This window comes from Ornithodoros turicata, unplaced genomic scaffold (genome assembly GCF_037126465.1).
Source record: "Ornithodoros turicata isolate Travis unplaced genomic scaffold, ASM3712646v1 Chromosome42, whole genome shotgun sequence".
Lineage (NCBI taxonomy): Eukaryota > Metazoa > Arthropoda > Arachnida > Ixodida > Argasidae > Ornithodoros > Ornithodoros turicata.
The window spans coordinates 534,958-553,188 of NW_026999372.1; positions in this window are offsets into that span (position 1 = coordinate 534,958).

Consider the following 18,231-nt stretch of genomic DNA (forward strand, 5'->3'; position numbering starts at 1 on the left):
TTCTGGTTGGAAAGTAGCGACCATAATCCCGCTGTTGAAGCCAGGAAATGATTCATCAGATCCATCTAGCTATAGGCCCATAGCGCTCACAAGTTGTTTGGGAAAAACTGTTGAACGCATGGTCAACAACCGCCTCATATATTTTTTAGAGGATAATAACTGCTTGGATCGATACCAATGTGGCTTTAGTGCTGCACGGTCGACAAGGGACCAGCTTTTGCGCCCTGAAACAACAATTAGGGAGGCTTCTGTAGAAGTTGGCATTGTGTCAGCGTATTTTTTTTACCTGCAACAAGGCCTATGACACCACATGGCGGTACGGCTTTGTTCGAGACTTGTATGCAATGGGACTTCGCGGTCGCATACTGCGCTGTATTTTGAACTTCCTCGAAGGGAGAACCTTTGAGAGTCTAGGTGGGAACAACACTGTCCTGACCATTTGTACAGTAGAATGGTGTCCCCACAGGGGTCAGTTCTAAGTGTCACGCACTCGAAACGATCGTGAAAATGAACTCAGTAGCAAAAGTAATTCCTCCTTCAATTAAGTACTCCTTGTACGTTGATGACGTGCAGATTTCTTATAGCTTCTTGAAATGTGTCTGCATGCGAGCGCAGGCTCAGCTGGCAATCAACAGGTTAATGAAGTGGTCAAATGAAAATGGCTTTCAGTTTCTCCTGAAAAGACTGTCTGTGCCAACTTTTCGAGGCGTCGTGGAGCTTTCCTGAGCCCGCTTTGAGGTTGCGCAGCCACCCAATTAATGTACTGCACTGAGCACAAATTTCTCGGGCTCATCTTTGACAAAAACTGACATTTCTGCCTCACATGAAACAACTCAAGGATAAGTGCATTAACTCCCTTAGCATTCTAAAGGTACTTTCACATCTGGTCATGGGGAGCAGATCGCGAGTACTGAACAGCATATACCATGTCCACTGTCCTTTTCTAGATTGGACTATTGATGCGCTGTTTATGGGTCGGCTCGACCAACTGCTTTGAAGATACTCGATCCGATAGATCACCAAGCGACTACGCTTAGTCCTTGGTGCATTCAGAACATCTCCAGTGGAGAGTTTGTATATTGAGTCGAACACTTGTCTCTCGCAAGACGGAGTTTTTTTCTTAGCGCCACATACGCGTATGTGCGCCCGAATGTGTGCAGGACACTCAATACAAGCAATATTTTTGGAATAAACCGTCACAATCACTTCCTTTTTGTATTGCGCATCTCTCAGGACGTTAAACGATGCCAACTTTGCTGAATACGATTACAAGGTCATGGAATTTAATCAAAGGCTGCCTCCATGGCAACCACCTCCAAGTTTTAACAAGTCACTAACAAAATTGAAGAAATCTGACACTTCACAGGCTGTTTTGTACAAGATTTCCTTCATCTTAGAGAAAGCTTCAGCAAGCACACAGAGTTTTTACACTGACGGTTCAAAAACAGCACAGGGGTTTCGCGCCGCCATGGTTACGGGTTCACACACGAGCTCACACAGTCTAGAACAAGCATGTCCATTTATACCGCAGAAATGTATGCGATAATTTTAGCACTCAAGTACATATTGCACAATGAAATTACATCATCTGTAGTATATACAGATTCTCTGAGCTAACTGCAAGCTATTTGCAACTTGCACCCAACTAAGGACTTGCTTGTTCACATGCGAGGTGTTTGGCGAGTATGATCCCAGAGAGGTCTTACAACCTGATGTTCTGCTAGGTACCCAGCCATGTCGGGATACCTGGTAAATGAGAGAGCTGATAGTGTTGCCACAAAGTGCACTAACAGAAGATATAACCCCTCCTGAGGCCCCGATCCAGGATATTAGACGGACATTAAGAAACGTCATCAATGATCAGTGGCAGATATTTTGGGACACGCATGATAAAAATATGTTATATAAATAATATAGTTATATATAAAAATAAGCCTTATCTCGGGAGAAACTCATCTCTACTTCCAAACAGTCTGCATGAGTGGTACATTGTCGGCTAACGTGGGTCATTAATTCCTTACTCACGGGTACTTGTTGCGGGGTGAGGACACCCTCGGAGTGTGACCGCTGCGGGGGAGGGAGCGCTTTCTGTTATGCGCATCCTCGACATCTCCATCCTATGAAGATGTTCGTCGACGTCACTTCTATCGATTTTACAGGTATTGTTTACGTTTCACCAGGCCCTTTTGCTGGGTGATGAGGCTGAAGTACTTTTACAGCTGTGTATGAATATTTCAATGACATCCAGTTAATTGGTCTCTTGTGATCTCATACTGGTATTTTAGTCATTTTATCATATGTGGTAACTGTCTCCGGTAGTTCTTAAATAATCATCTCTGATTTTACTTTGCCATCGTACATACCATTGCTTAGTGCTCTGTGGCCTTGGTAGCTTTTGTGCCAATAACCCATTTTATCTATCTCTCTATCTATTAGCACATTTGAGGGCTTTATGTAATTCTGCACACCTGAGCTCCATTTCTCGCTTGTCTGTTTGTTGTTCCTTCCTTGTTTTTTGTTTCTTCTCTTTTTCTATATTGCACGAGTGAGTGTTCTTGGCGTATGCAGGAACTGCAGGTTTTGTTTTAGACTTTATTCAGCTTGAATTGTACTTACTGTACTTAATAGCTACCGTGGTTAATATGTGCGAATTGTGTCTCCCCTGTTATGGCCCGTGAATTAAGGGCCAACAATATTTAGAATTAAATATTTTTTTTTGCAGATGTTCACCAAATTTGAAATAGCCACGTAGAAGCAGTGACTCCGGAAAAGCATAGCAAACGTATCGCAAAGAATGTGTATTTCTAGGCCTACTGTACGGCAGGAAAAGCTCAGTAGCATGAGATCTTCACACGAAATGAAGGATCTAACCTTTACGAACGTCCCAGGAGAATGATTCAAATGACCACCTTCTTGATTCGGTACATTGGGTTTAGCGAAACTGGAAACTGGCGAAGCTGGCGAAATTCCAACAGATTTCTGAAAATTTCAGCACATGCATCGTATAAACCTCCTGATGCCGTACATTCTGGGTGGAAAACGATAAACCCTTTCCAACACTTCACATCAAAGCGCATACGAATAGAAGACCTCAGGAAACAAAGACGGACAACTGCTGCAGCGATCTGCCAGCTTTGGCGACAATCGATACAGCATTGATTTGTTCTGGCTCGTCATGGATTGTCAAAATGGCGGCTCTTCTCCGACAACAACGCCAGGCAAAGTAAGTTCATTATTAGGCAATTCAGCAATGTCTTCAAATGCACAACTGTATGTAATTAGGCGAGGGAAAGGAAAAATAGGTACCATCAGTGCTACATTTCGTTAATTGGCAATGTTGTGACATAAGTTTTTCCTCGGCCAATCATGCGAAGAGCTGATATTTCGCACTTTACGCGTGGGCAGCTTATCCAGGCAAGCTGAAAGAGGTATTTTACCCTCAAAGCGCACACAGTACAGTGGTGAGTGGGGTACAGAGTGTGGTACAGTGGGATACAAAATGTTCCTTCTCACAAAAAATGGTGGTGGCCAATTCAGTAACGCTTGGGGGTCAGGTACCATGAGAAGAGGATCAGCACCGATGTAGACTGACACTTGGGATTCATACAAACATGTGTGGCAGTTTGCAAAGGATGGCGCGTCTTACATGCGCGACAATGCGCGTACATGCGCGACACATTCTCTGCAATTCCTTTTTTGGTGGAAATCTGAAAGGGCCAGGTTTCCTGCTATTTTACCAAGGCCCCCATTTGACGGCTTGCCTTACAGAGCTCATGGCTTTGTTGAAAGCACACTGCTGTGTACTGAAATGTGTCCCATCATATTTATTACGTAAATGGGGCCTGATGCGATATGCAGGGTAAACTGCTATAGGAGAGCCACTGGACCGGGTTGTCAGGGTTCTGGTACGTCCTCCTGTCTCTGAGGACACCTAAAAGAGGGACAATAACCAGGGAGTTACTTTTCAGTTTTTGTCCATTAATCTTTCATCAAACCGACTCATCGAATCATTGGCAAATAAACGACTAAATTAAGAGAGAGTAATGCAATACTTCTATGATCTCGCAGCTTTTGACAGAAAAGATTTTCAACGATTGAAATCGCACGCTGATTGGCGCTACCAGAAGCAAATGGCCCTCAACTTCTCAGTGTCATGCCGACTTCCCCGCATATGGGCCATCCAGCTGAGAAATCACTCCATTAGGGCACATACATAATAGCCCGGTATTTTAACGCGTCAAAGCGTTTGCGACCAGGGAAGAACGTTTCTCGTCCCTTGACGGACGGCAGATCGCGGGCGCAGAAATGCATGAACGAACTCCACGCAATTATCTAAGAGTGCTGCTTTCGAATCCGCGGGCTTCAGTATAAGCGCGAAGTGTGTTAGAAAACATAAATGAGGAGAGCAGCGTGCCTGCCTCGCCTGAGAAAATACCTTAATGCTGCAAGGACGAGCTCAAGTGGTTGATCATGTCCTCCAGGAGATGCATGAAATTGGTCCATCATGTGAGGCCATCTTTGTAAGAGTCCATCTTTGTTTGCTACGCACGAAATCACACAGTAACACCTCGCACAAGTACGGTCTAAATCGCGCAGCCTGTTGGGGTAGGCCAAGCGACGCACAGTCATTCAGAGGGTCTCATCCGCAAGGATACCCATCATCTGGGCTATATCCACGAAGTCGGGGCAACCAGCAGGGCGCTCCGAAATCTTCGCACGTGATCTTTCAAATGCGAAATGAGTACAAAACACTTCATAGTTCATTTCATCAACGTTCAACAAAACCACGACGGAAATCCGGTCTCGTGGTTGTGAAACCTGCTTTCCCACAACCTCGGGGCTTGCCCGTCCGTTCCGTGCGCGAAAGAACAAGCAGCACAACCAGAAATTCAAACGAACATACCAGGTTTATTCAGTGAAAGGCAGGTCAATGCTCCAAGCACCTACGCAACAACAACGAAAAAGCCACCCCATTCTTTCCGCACCGCTTTTTAACCCATAGGGAACGCCCCCATAGTCCCGACCGGTTCCTACCGGTGTCGCTATCTTCCGCCTGTCGGTGGAACCACAGCGATGTGGTTGCCACACTTTCCCCCACCTTTAGAGGGACAGCGGGTCCTCCATTAGAGTGTCCTCGGGGGATACGGGCGCCTGCACTTCGGGTGGGAGCGTTGCCGGAGGTGGTGGCAGTGACTCCGCTAGTAGTTCTGTGCTGAGTGCCGCCGAGACGTCCTGGGAGGAACGCACAGCTTCGATGCGGGCTTGATGTAGGGAGCCCCGTCGATGAGCTACTCTGTGTAACTCCGGGACCTGGCAGAGGGGGCAGAGGATCCTTCGTTCCTCCGTTGAAAGCGGCTGAAATGATCGGAGGGGTGCCGCTCGGCGAGCGTGAGGCCGTGGAAAGGAGCTGGCGTCTGTGTCAGGTCGTCTTCCCCTCCGGGGACCGAGGCTGACATGTCCATCGTGTGCGGAAAGCCCACGGCACGGGCTGGCCGTTTGACACCACCGTCCAAGTCGCGACGGGAGTGGTGCTGTGGGGACCTGCTCTTGGGCCCGGTCTGGGGGGTCCGGGCGGCTTCTGCGGAACGGGAGCGGGGTGTGGAGCGAGCGGGACGCTGGTTGAGTCCCGTTTCTCTGGTTCGACGCATCTGAATGCGAGGAGAGAAAAGGGAACACTGTAAGAGGGTACCCCAGCTGCGAGCGCCGGAAGGGCACCCCTAGACAAACAGCGGAATACTGTGCAACAGAAATCACACTAATCAAGCACTAAATCACAGGCACTATGTTTAGCTATGGAAATAGTGGCAGCTACATGCGCTGCCTCGGGGACGCAAGTCGTAGCGGCTGGACGCAGGTCCGGGAACGGGATCCGGGTCCAGGTCTTGGAGGGAGGCAGGTTGCAAATTGGGCTCCTCTCCGTCCGGGTCTCGGAGGTGGTAAGACCTCAGGTCCGAGAATGTGAACTGGCCCAGTCTCTTCGCCGGTGTCGCAGCGACGAAGCATGTAAGTGAGGCCGAAGGAGCACGCACTTACCTCGAAGGGACCCATCCCACCTATCTGCGAAGCCTCTTGACGCATCACTTAGCGGCTGAGTCCGTCGAAGGACGAGGTTGTAGCCGGACGCTGGACGAGGACAACGACGACAACGATGGCCACGCGCGTGGAGCACCCGCCTTCTCAGTTCCACGGCGCGGCCATGGAGACCAAGGCCACCGTCATCGCCTCTCCGTGGCATACATCATCGCGGTCGTGGCTCATGTAGAGGAAGACCACCGTCCTCTACAAGGTCACCGACGCTGTAGGTGAGGTTCCGTCGTCCACGGTTGTACTGGCGGGCCTGGTCCAACCTTTGCGACGTCCAGGTTCCCCCGAGCCCGGACTCCGGAGGTCCTCAGCAAAACCTTGAATAAGGAGGCGGGTAGCACCATCCCGGAGTCCCAGAGCATTCTCCACTGGAAAAGGGCCTCTCGTCCCAAGTTCGGGAACGCTGGGGTGAAGCTGTAGACCTAGGTATGTATGTATGTGTGTATGTTTGTGTGTGTGTGTGTGTGTATGTGTGTGTGTGTGTATGTATGTATGTATGTATGTATGTATGTATGTATGTATGTATGTATGTATGTGTATGTGTATGTATGTATGTATGGAGTCGTGCCCTCCGTCAGACGTTCCGGTGTCCGCAGAGTCTTGCGCAGCTATCCACTGCGACAGCCGCTGACAAAGGCCGTCCGCTTTCTGAGCGTCTAGGAGCTGCTCTCTGCTCACGACCGTGCCACAGGACTAAGATACGTCTCGTGCCACCTGTGCTGCTGCAGAAGTTGAGAAGGCGCCTCGGTGCCTTCTGCCCCCTCCGGTAGAGGCGCGCGGGACAGCGCGTTTGCTAGTACGTTCGTTGAGCCCCGTCTGTACTCCACGTCGAAGGAGTAGCCTTGTACCGTCAGGGCCCACCTGGCAAGTCGTCCAGACGGGTTATGGAGGCGCTGCAGCCAAGAAAGTGCCTGGTGGTCAGTCTGGACAGTGAAGATACCGCCATCCAGGTAAAGGTCGAACTTCCTAAAAGCGAAGATGATGGCCAAGCACTCCATTTCCGTGAAGGAGTAATTCCGTTCTGTCGGATTCAGCGTGCGACTTGCAAAAGCCACTGGACAAAAAGTAGCCTCATGCTCCTGCAAGAGAACTGCGCCAACACCATGATCGCTTACATCTGTTTGCACAACAAATGGTTTGTTCAGGTCGGGCAGATAAAACCTAGCCGTATCAGCGATTGCTTGTGATAGAGCTCGAAATGATCGTTCCTCATCTTCTCCCCAATTCCAGCGCGTGTCCTTGCGCAACAACTGGTTAAGCGATTGCGCTAGCTCTGCGCAATTGGGAATGAATTGTTTGTAAAAGCAAAACATACCTAGGAAGCGCTGCAAAGCTTTGACGTTACCGGAAACTCCGTGATCGCCTTAAGCTTGTCGTAGTTAGGACGAATGGTACCTCCGTCCACCACGAAGCTGAGAAGGCTGATCCTAGACGAAGCCAGCTGCACCTTGCGGGTGTTGATCGTTATACCCGCTTCATTAATCATTGCAAGGACGATTGACAGGTGTTCCAAGTGTTCCTGAAAATTTCTAGAAAACACTACGACATCATCCATGTATGCCACTGCGAACTTGTACTTAGCATCTCCCAACACTCTATTCATCAACCCCTGGAAACTGGCGGGTGAATTAGACCGACCGAAAGGCATCCGTATAAATTCAAATAAACCCTTATGACACGTAAAGGCTAAAGGGACATCCTCCGGGACAACCTGGATTTGCAAAACTCCTCTACTACAATCAAGCGTTGAAAACACAGTTGCGTTGCCCAGGGAATACAAGATTGACTCAATGGACGGGAAGGGGTAAAGGCTGGTTCACACTGTCACGTTTACCCTTGCGTCTACGGGTTACGGGCGCTTACGGTGGGGGTTGCCATGACGACGAAGAGACGGCGCCCGCAAGATCGTTTCCGCAAGGAGTTGAAGCAACTTCAACTTTTCTTCCGCAAGCTCCGTAACCGTAAGCGGACTGGCCAATAGGATGGCAGAAAGGTTCGGATGCCGCGCAAACGTTTTGTCTCGCGCGTCTCCTTTCGAAGATGGCGGAAACATTGGATGTCTTAGAAGCTCTTATTACGCTAGTTGAGAAGTTTCCCTGGCTATACAATAGCAAAAGAAGCGACTACAGGGGTGCCACCAAAAAAGAAAACTCATGGATGACAATTAGCATAGCAGTGGGTCTGTCAGGTGATATGTTTACTCAATGAATCTGTCCGAAGTAGCGAGTTGTACGTTGCACTGTCGACGATGGCGTTAAGTTAAGAACAGTTAACAGTTAAGAACATCGTCAAGGAATGTCTGATTGTCTTCCAAAGCAGCTGGCACCGGGGTGCTCGACGCTGGACGCGATGCTAATTTGTGGCTCTATTTCACTTTTCTTCCGAAGGATGGCGCTCTAGGAGGCCGCTCCTCATTGGAGGAACGGAGCGCCGAAACGTAGTAATGTGAACGATGGAGGAACCTAGCCGGCAACGAGATGGGTACTACGTAAGCGCAACCTGTAGCCCGTAAGCGCGAACGTGGCAGTGTGAACCAGCCTTTAGAGTCGCTTACAGTTACTGCGTGAAGTCGACGGTAGTTGACGCATAACCTAGCCGTACCATCTCGTTTCGGAGCCAGAACAACAGGAAATGCACAAGGGTACTGGGACCTTTGAACTGCACCGGTTTGGAACATTTCGTTAAGAGCAGCGTCTAATAAAGCACGCTTATGCACACTCAGTGGTCTGGGATTACAACTCCAGGGTCTAGCGTTACCGGTGTCTATGCTATGCTGTAACACAGACGACTTACCCGGTTTTTCGGTAAAGATTTCGTCAAACTGCCGCAGTACTTGTTCAAGCTGACTGCGTTGCTCCTCGGGACCATGGAGTGACCCCAGAACAGTCGGCAGCCCAGACGTTTCAACGGACGCTGCCACAGCCTGCTGTGCTGTGCAGTGGTCCCGTGCTGCGGCGAAGCGGAGAAATCCCGACGAGCCGTGGTTCACGTATCCTCCATTGGGCAGGTCCAGCACGAACTTCTGCCGGATGATGAAATCTCTGCCCAGGATAATAGGAACTGCAAGGCCAGGAAGGTGCACGAAGCGCTGCTTTCGTCGTCCTCCCATCCAGACGTACCCAGAGCACAACTGCAGCCTCTGCTGGAACGGCGTCATTGGACGCAAGACGAAGAGTGACATCTGTGGATTGCAATTCCACATGCCGTAATACGCAATGTTCGTAAACACTGTCCCCGATGAGGGAAAGCGTAGCTACCGTGTCGATAAGGGCGATGTAATCTTTACTCAAAATTCGAACGGCGATGTTTGGTTCCTTATCCTCGATGTAATCTCGCACAGAAAAAGCAAGTGGAGCCAAAGCATCTCTTTGCGTTACCTTACCGCTTGCAAAGCTATTTTTTGAGTGATCAAGGCCAGGGATATTATTCGTTTGCCCGCTTTCTTCGCAACTTGCCGACGTCGTTGAGCGAGCATTCATGAACGCCGGCTGCGACCGTTTCCCGATGGCACATTACCAGTGTTCGGTCTTTGTCGCGGGCATTCCCGACGAAAATGGTCAGGGCTGCGGCAATCCCAACAGCCGTTGGGCGCTCGTGGCTGTGGGGGCGCAGGATGATGCCGCTCCCGCTGCCGTGGGGTTTCGCTAGCCAAAGGCCAGGTTGACCGCGGCTTCGGGGCGGGACGGGTCTGTCAAAGCTCGTTCCTGCGGGGATCGTCCTCTGGTCATAGAGGAAGGGATCTAGGGCTCGGTGGGATGACTCCGCATTGTACGAATACGGGTGTTGTCACCCAAAGCTCTTGCATGCAGGCGTTCGACCGAGGCGGCTCCTCCCGACCACGCGCAGCGTGGTTTCAACGCTAGCTCCGGGGGCGGAGGGAGCCGGTATTCAAACACTGCCAGGAGGTCGCCTTGAATTGAACGAGCCTCCTGTGCCAACCCCTCAAGGGTTTTAAAGCGGATGGGCTCTTAAGTAGGGCCAGAAGCGCGGGTGGCACTGACGGATAGCCCTTCCGAACGGGCCCGCTTCTGTCCAACGACCTGGGATCTGCTACGGAGGTCGTACCTGTGTAGCGGCGCTGAACGCTGCGTCCGCTCCGGGACACAGGTACCGCTGGGGAGCTGTAAAAACTCAAAGAAAAAAAAAACACACGCAAACACACACACACAAAGCGACATAAAAAACTACTAGAAACTAACCTAAAACTAGTACAAACTACGCCTGCCGCGTGTTCCCCGCCACGGGACGGACGACCTCGAACCCCATACGTTAGGCGCCAGTTGTGCAAACCTCAGTTCCCACAACCTCGGGGCGTCAGCCCGTCCGTTCGATCGGGTTCGATCGTAGTGTTCCGTATATGCGCTGCATGATGCGCACTGCTTCATTTTTCAATACCGACTCAACGAATTGTATCCCACAACAGTTCTGGCGAATATTCCACTGACAAAGTTTATCTTCCCATCCTTCGGACAGCGACGACCAGTCGGCTTTGAAACGCGCACTTTGTTTTTAACCAAGACTGCTCCATGGCGTGGCACGCGCGTGTACGCGCATCTTCGACTAAAAACACCGATGCACGAGCTGAAACGTCGTTCAGTGCTTAGCGCGGGACCAAGAAAGATTGTGGTATAATTCTGACTGTCGCTTCGAAACGGAATCAAAGTTCTGGACGGTGATAACAAGTACCAAATTAACATAGCGCGTAACGTCATTTCAAGTCAACTTGCTTTCGCATTTTAGTGTCCCTTTAATATACAAGGGGGATATACAAGGTCGTAAGATATACCGATAGACTGCGTTAGCGCTTGAATGAAAAGGAGGCACGCGTACAGCACGTGATACACCGTGCCGTGAAAAAGCAAATAAAACAGCAGATACGTATGCCGTTTTCTCCTTTATTGATTGCTCAAAAACACTGTGGTTACAGTGTTCGCATTGGCGAACCGGATTCTGGCTGTGAAGTATTTTGATTCGGAAGTCTGAACTTGATTGACGATGTTGACATTTTCTTTGGTCTACGTAGGTGGTTGCTGCTTCCAGACAAATGTAGATACTGACAACGTAATATCCGATGACTGTTCCACATGTACTGCAGTTGCTCAGTCGGCAAGGTGTCCATCGTATCGTGTTTGAACTCCCCAACAACTTGGCTGCTTATACGCATGCTTGCTGCTTATTTCGCTCGACGATGTTCCCTGTTCTATGTACGAGTTTTGCAGAAGAAAGTCTCCTGGGCACATTCTTTTTATTTGCCATCAGTTCCACGACATGTTCCGCGAGAATATATTTGTCAACATTGCTAGTCAAACTGCGAAGTGTGTTGTCAACATTTCACTTACCAGGGCCGCCGCAATGTTTCTCGAAGTCTGTCGCAATATGGGACCAGCTGGAATTCTTGCAGAGGAACTTCTCCTGGATACATTCTTTGGCCTCGAAATCCGCTCCACGACATGTTCCCCGAGAATATCTTTTTCAACATTCCTAGTCAAACTGCGAAGTGTGTTGTCAACATTTTACTTACCACAGGGCCGCCTCAATGTTTCTAGAGTCTGCCGCAATGTGAGTCGAACTAAAGTTCTTGCAGAGGAAGTTTTCCTTGATACATTCTTTGGCCTCGACATTTCTTCCACGACATGTTCTGCGTTTCTGCATTCATTTCTGTGCACCGCCATGTCTTCTGAAGAACTGACAAAATCGATAGCGTTCTTTTGGTCTTCATGTTCTATGTCTCAATCTCCAACGGCTTCGACGAGAAGAATATTCTATGAGCCTTCAAAACGTAGATGACAACTTCGATGACTTCGAAGAGAACGATTTTCAATTTTCTCTGTCCCACGGTCCAATCCGGCTCCGCAGAATCCACTTCTATAATATCTGCGCTAGCGGCAAGACGTTCCATTGTCTGCTCCAACGTGGATGGCGAAGATGCGACTTTGGATGCCAGACCACGCGGAGCTTGTGTAGATGGCCTCGGATTCCAGTGTTGCAATATGTGGAAAGACAATATGCTGCTGGCCACATAGACGTATACGAGTGACTGATCAGTACTAGCGTAGATGTGCAAATATTTTGCTCCATTTGATGGTAGATAGGTAGGTGATGACATTTTTCCATTTGATGGCGGCATTCAGAGCCTCGTTGGCCGGGTTCGCCGTGACTTTTGAAACCGTTACCAGCTCTCGCTACGGGGAGGTTTTTGCACTACAGCGGTTTGCGGGCGCCCGAAGATGACAGAGGAGAGGAAAGCGAGAAGACGATGCATCGTCGAGCAAGGGTCTCGGCGAGACAAGTTGAAGGGGTGAATTGATAAGTGAAATCTAAAACGGCATCTCCTTCTAATCTTCAATGGTGAATGGTGGTTGCGCGTTTCACCTTCAGGTAGGCAACAGTTCAACCGAATTATCAGAACGCAATTACAAGCAATGAGTGTTATTTCTTGGTTTGGATGGTTGGTTAGGGCAGAGGGGATGTTTAGGTTAAAGGTAGGCTTCAGACTTTTCGGATTTATCCGATAGACTCCGATAAACTCCCTCCGCGCTGATATGTGCTGATATGTATTGGTGATGCGCAAAGTTCTTTGCAAGCAAAAAAAGAAAAGCATTACGTTTTTCTGTGACGGTAAGTGAGGGCGGATATATCGACTTCACCGTCGCTCTTTGTTTCCATCGCACGGTAAAATACTCAGGCCTATAGCAGGCGCTCAAACTACTTTAGTGCGTCATCAGTGGTTCGAGGGAATCATGTGGTGATTAGGCTTTAATATTCAATTGAAACGTGCTCACTAAAGTCAATAATTAAAAACTTGATTAAAATATATATGTTAATTAGTTCCCCAAATGAGCAAAAAAATTGGTTTCCTAGTCGCAGCCCAGTGCGAGTAATCCAATGCCAAAAGTAGAACCGCCCTTATGAAAATTTGTCACATATAAAAGGGGACACCCTGTATAATGAACACTAACAGGTGGCAGCGTTGGCGTCAAACCATCTCAACACAACACGTCCTGGGCGTGATGGCCATTCTAGACAATCTAACGTGCGCACTCGCTGCCTCCAAAGTTCCGACGAGACTCCAACAGTAGATTCTGGATGCGGGACATGCGTACCTGAGACTTCTTGTGTGCGTGGATAATGTCGTCGATTGCACTCCTAGGGAACAAACTGCTAGCCTGATGTTATATGCGCTGGAAGGCAGATCAGAGGTCTAGACGGGACTGGGGAGAATTCCTTCCCGATTGGGAACAAGTGCCCTGAGCGATTTGCATGAAAACGAGGAAGAGAAAACGGCCCAAGAAGAATAAGCGATGTTTTCCGAAGTAAAATAATATATGTACAGTAAGACTAAATTACAGTGTTGAAGGTCTAATCTATTGTGTACAGAGTAGTGGTGCCATTGGAGTTTATGAAGCCTATGTATCAGCTAATATGGATTCAGCAACGGCGGTGGCAAATACCTGGCTACACACTTGCAGTTTACTGCCTTTCTTGTTGCGTTTGCGTCGAAGGGGGCCAGGTCCTGAAGCAGCAGGTGAGGTTCCTCGCTTGGGCAAGGAACGTACCAAGTCCATTTTGGAATCCTGACTGTGACCTGGGGTCGAGCGAGAATGGGTGTACTACCTAGAAGCACAGCCGAGCGCCGCCAGGGCCACGAGCAGTAGAAGCAACCCGCGCGACTGAGGACACAGTGTCTTGGAGGGCAGCGTTTGAGAGAACAAATGTCCTCTTTCGGCTTGACGACAGCGGTCTCCATTGCAGTGCTAATTATGTTCTCAAGTCCATCATGGGCAAGCCTAGAAGCCTGAATCCTAGCTAAAAAACTGAGAATCGCTACGAGAACAATGTCCGGAATCCCTGATATCCAAGATTTATTTCTTTATCACGACCCAAGCGCCGGCGAACCCATCTCCGACTTACAGTGCTCGGTGACGTCTCCAAAGCGAAAGCAGCGCTTGAACAAGTCAACTCGAAAAAATCTCCGGCCACTACTTTATCCCCGAAAGGCACCTGTGAACTCATTGGACAAACTGTCTAACTCAGTAGCTACACGATGTCGTTACTCGCGAGAAAACGGCTCGCCGAACCGGGTAACTTCCTCACATTGTGGCGTAACGCCGGATGAAAGCTAAAGTAACATTAGAACTTAAGAAAGAGGACCGGAAGCATTGGCGCAAGTTTTGTCAACACCTTTCACAGTTTGACCCGCCACAAAGATGTTGAGGACAATTCGAGCTCTGAAGGATGCGCCCCCCACAAAAGAACTGTCTCGCCGCATTGGCTATCGTTAAGGGTGTAGAAGAAACCACGCTAGCGACATAATTATCCGTCGTCCTAACGACACCAGCGGCTGCCTCAACGTCTGCAGTATACAACAGTTTCGTCCGGAGCCCGCAGACAGAAATCCACCATGACTGGAGGATATCGACCGCGACTTTACTCTAATTGAGCTGAAGACTGCGTTGAAATTGTGAATGTGCGATCGTCCCCAGGACCAGACAAAATCACCTACGCAGTACTGCGTAACCCTGACGAGCCGTCACTCCAAGCTCTCCTTCATGTCTATAATACGTCTTGGCGACAGGAATTCGCACCGTCTACTTGGAAAGAGGCTTTAGTTGTTCCAATCCAGAAACCAGGCAGACCCCCAAATGCCCTATCCTCCTTTCGCCCCATAATCCTGACAAACTGTATGGGAAAACTGATGGAGAGAATTGTTTTGCATCGCCTTGACTGGTGGCTCAAAAAACAAGGTGCGTTCCCTCAGGAAATGGCTGGATTTCGCCGCCACCGAAGTTCTATGGATCCCTTTCTCGATCTGATCTCTACAGTCCAACATGCTCATCGGCGGATCGTTGTATCGGTCTTCCTGGACATTAAAGGTCAGCTATGCCGATATCCCAAGTAGTCGAAACGGTTGTGATATTCTGAAAGCCCACATCCAGCTCTCCCCAAAATGCACCTTCATTCTCTCAGTTCGGTACAGTACCATGTCAAAAAAATAGATAATTCATTCCAAAACACACATGGGCGCAGCCATTTTTATGACGTAGATGCACCCGAACGGGCATTGTGACGTGTACGCGCCTTCGTACTTGTCAGTGGATTTCAGCTACGGCTTCTCGCGGCTTCACGTATCTGTGCTTGAAGATGGCGGACATCCGGGTTCCACCGTTCCGCGATAAGTAAACTTTGCAGCAGCTGCGAACTCATTCGCGAACCAACCTCTGTGCGATGTTGTGACTGGAATTCGTCGTTTGTGTTTAGTGAGCACGTACAATTTGTATCAAGTCGCGTCTGCGTTAGCCCCTTTACAGCACTTGCCCATTGTAGAGACTGACGTTTCGACAGCGGTGTTAGCATGAAAATGCCGACAGCGTTTTATTCCTGCAGGAAAAAATTGTGCTATGTATTTGAGAAACCGCATACTACTATGGGACAAGTTTTACGTACGATTTATCAATGTGCAACAGCGTCGACGATGGTATGTAACGACGAGAGACGTAAAACGAAATACAAATCACATTTTAAACTTTTTGTGGGATTCAGTGTATTTTCCAGAAGCTTTCTTTGAATCACACACTCCCATGTCACGCTGCGTTGTGTGGCACGCTACAAACTACTGCATTTTATGTCTAACATCTGGATATTGTTTGTAATGAGCACCGTCGCACAAAAACATGCACACGAAAGCTCCAGTATACATGTGGTTGCACACTATGCAGACGCAAAAGAAGTACCAGAGCACATATTGCCACTTAGAAATGGTATTTTTAGAAATGTGGTGTCTGAAGAGTTAGGGCATAGCATAGATCCTAGAAGTCAGGTGCACCTTATCCTTCTGTAGAGTGCTCTTTCAATTCACAACTCAGCCCATGGGGTGTAAAAGTGTTACAGGCAATTATGTGACTTGTCGTCCTGGGTGACATCACTGGCCAGCCTCGGAATTAATTCCGTGCTCCGGAATTATTGTACAAATCACTTTGTATGTAGGACATTATAAGAAATATGTAAGTTGCAACCTTGTCTGCAGCATTCTCGATTGCCTCTTACCTTTACAGTTAGAGACACGTTACCAAACCATTTGCAAAGGGCACTCTTACAGGGGCCTTGTAACTTGAGCTTTTAATTTATTTTTATGTGTTTATTTAGTTTTATGAGTTTTTAGTGTAAAATTTATAAAAATATAAGTATACAATATGTAATATTAAATTTATATCAAATAAAAAATAACATTTATAAAAAGTATTTATCAGAAATACATAAAAAGGCTTCATGAAAGCAATCCGTTAGCATACCCATTGCACATGAAGCACAATTATATATGCTTGGACATCAAATAATTAATCTTGTGAATCATATGTGTGGCTGCATACGAAATTTTTTATGCGCATGCTCTACCTTCCTATTCCTACATGTGCACACGAATAACAGTGAATATATGTGAAGTGGCAAAAAGCAACGCTAGACTCTACCATCATTCTGCCCCTTTAGCTTTTCCACATTTATGTCTGGTGAACAGGGAATATCTCACTAGAAAAGAAGACATTTGTGCATTGTTTGGCAAGCAAATAAATATATTTATTTACATTTTCCATCAATCAACAATGTTGTGACCTGGTGCAAATATTAATGTCAACAAGGAAAGTACTTACATCTTGTGCGATAATGTCAGGAACACAAAAGAGCTACGTTTGAAACCACTCTTACGTATTCGTGTGAAGCTACGCAATCCTGTCCTGCAAATAATTTAAACCATATGTTTCATCTGCCAGCGTGATGATGCCCTGAAAAGCAATTCACACTTGGCGAGAACGACCGGTTCTGAAATCTATCCCTGACATGTGTAGCCATCAGGGAGGAAACCCACGGGCTGCGGTGGAAAAGACAAACACACACGGGCTATGTTCTCACTGTGTATCAGCTGCTCTGGCTACTAAGAAGAACATGTTCCAAATTAATATAACATGGCTTGACGTGATACGCCGGCGAAAGCTAACCAATAAAATTTGTAGTTAAATGTACAATACGTAAACACTTGCCATAACATGACAGTTTCCTTCCTGCATTCATGCGCTACCATTCCCACATAAACAATGTACTGAATTTTTTTTATAGCATTACACGTCCTTTGACAGAACTTGAACAAGATTATATAGCACACGATAAAAGTAGAGTGAACATAATGTGCAGAAAATATGGCTAGGAAGCAAGCGATCTGGTGAAGATGATGCATATGTAAAACCCCGAGACTAGGGAACACAAAGGGACGTGTTTGTGTCTGTCCCTTCGTGTTCCCTAGTCTTGGGGTTTTACATCATGCATAATGTGCAGCTTTCCATTCACGCTTAATGGCCGTAGCAGTAATGCATGAAGGCCACTGCTAAGTTATGTTGAGAAACACCACTTTATGTTTGCCATGTCTAAATGAAACGCACCTGACCTGATCCAAATTAGCCGTTCCGAGTCTGGAACACACAAAGACAAACACGCAACACACGCCACAACATTAACAGATAGGCAAATGAGCTGCGGCGAGCTACACCTTGGGACAAAGTCAACAAGTAATTCACCAAAAGTCAATGAACGCCTGAAATGTAACATCTCTGACTGGTAGCAGGACGGTCCACGTTCAATTCCTGGTGCTAGCACTGACTGGCTTTTTCATGAATTATTTGTTGAAGTTTCGATGTGCTTGAGAACCATTCGTCAACCATTGTATCCTCATGAGGTGATGAGGGTTTGTCATCCCAAAGAGACTCCCTTTCTGCCATGTGTCCTTATGGATGCTCATCACTGCAGGAAAAAAAAAAGAAAAAGAAAAAGCACTTAATGACAAGAAATGGATAGTCGTATTTACTGTATAATGATTGTGCACAACAGAAAGAAAACTTTCGCACAGAAGGCTGTACTTCTTGAGGTCTAACATCAAGCTACAAAATTCCAGAATAATATAAGACATGTTGTAAGGTAGAGAATAAGTAGAGTTATTGAGTTGTCGAGTTGAGTTGAGGGGGGAGTTGTACCCCCTTTTATTTTATTATATATGATTGTATAATTATTTTTATGTCTGTACCAACCCAACATGTTTTATTTATTCTGGGATTTTGTAACTTCATGTTAGACATTAACAAGAGCAGCCTTGTGCACGAAAGT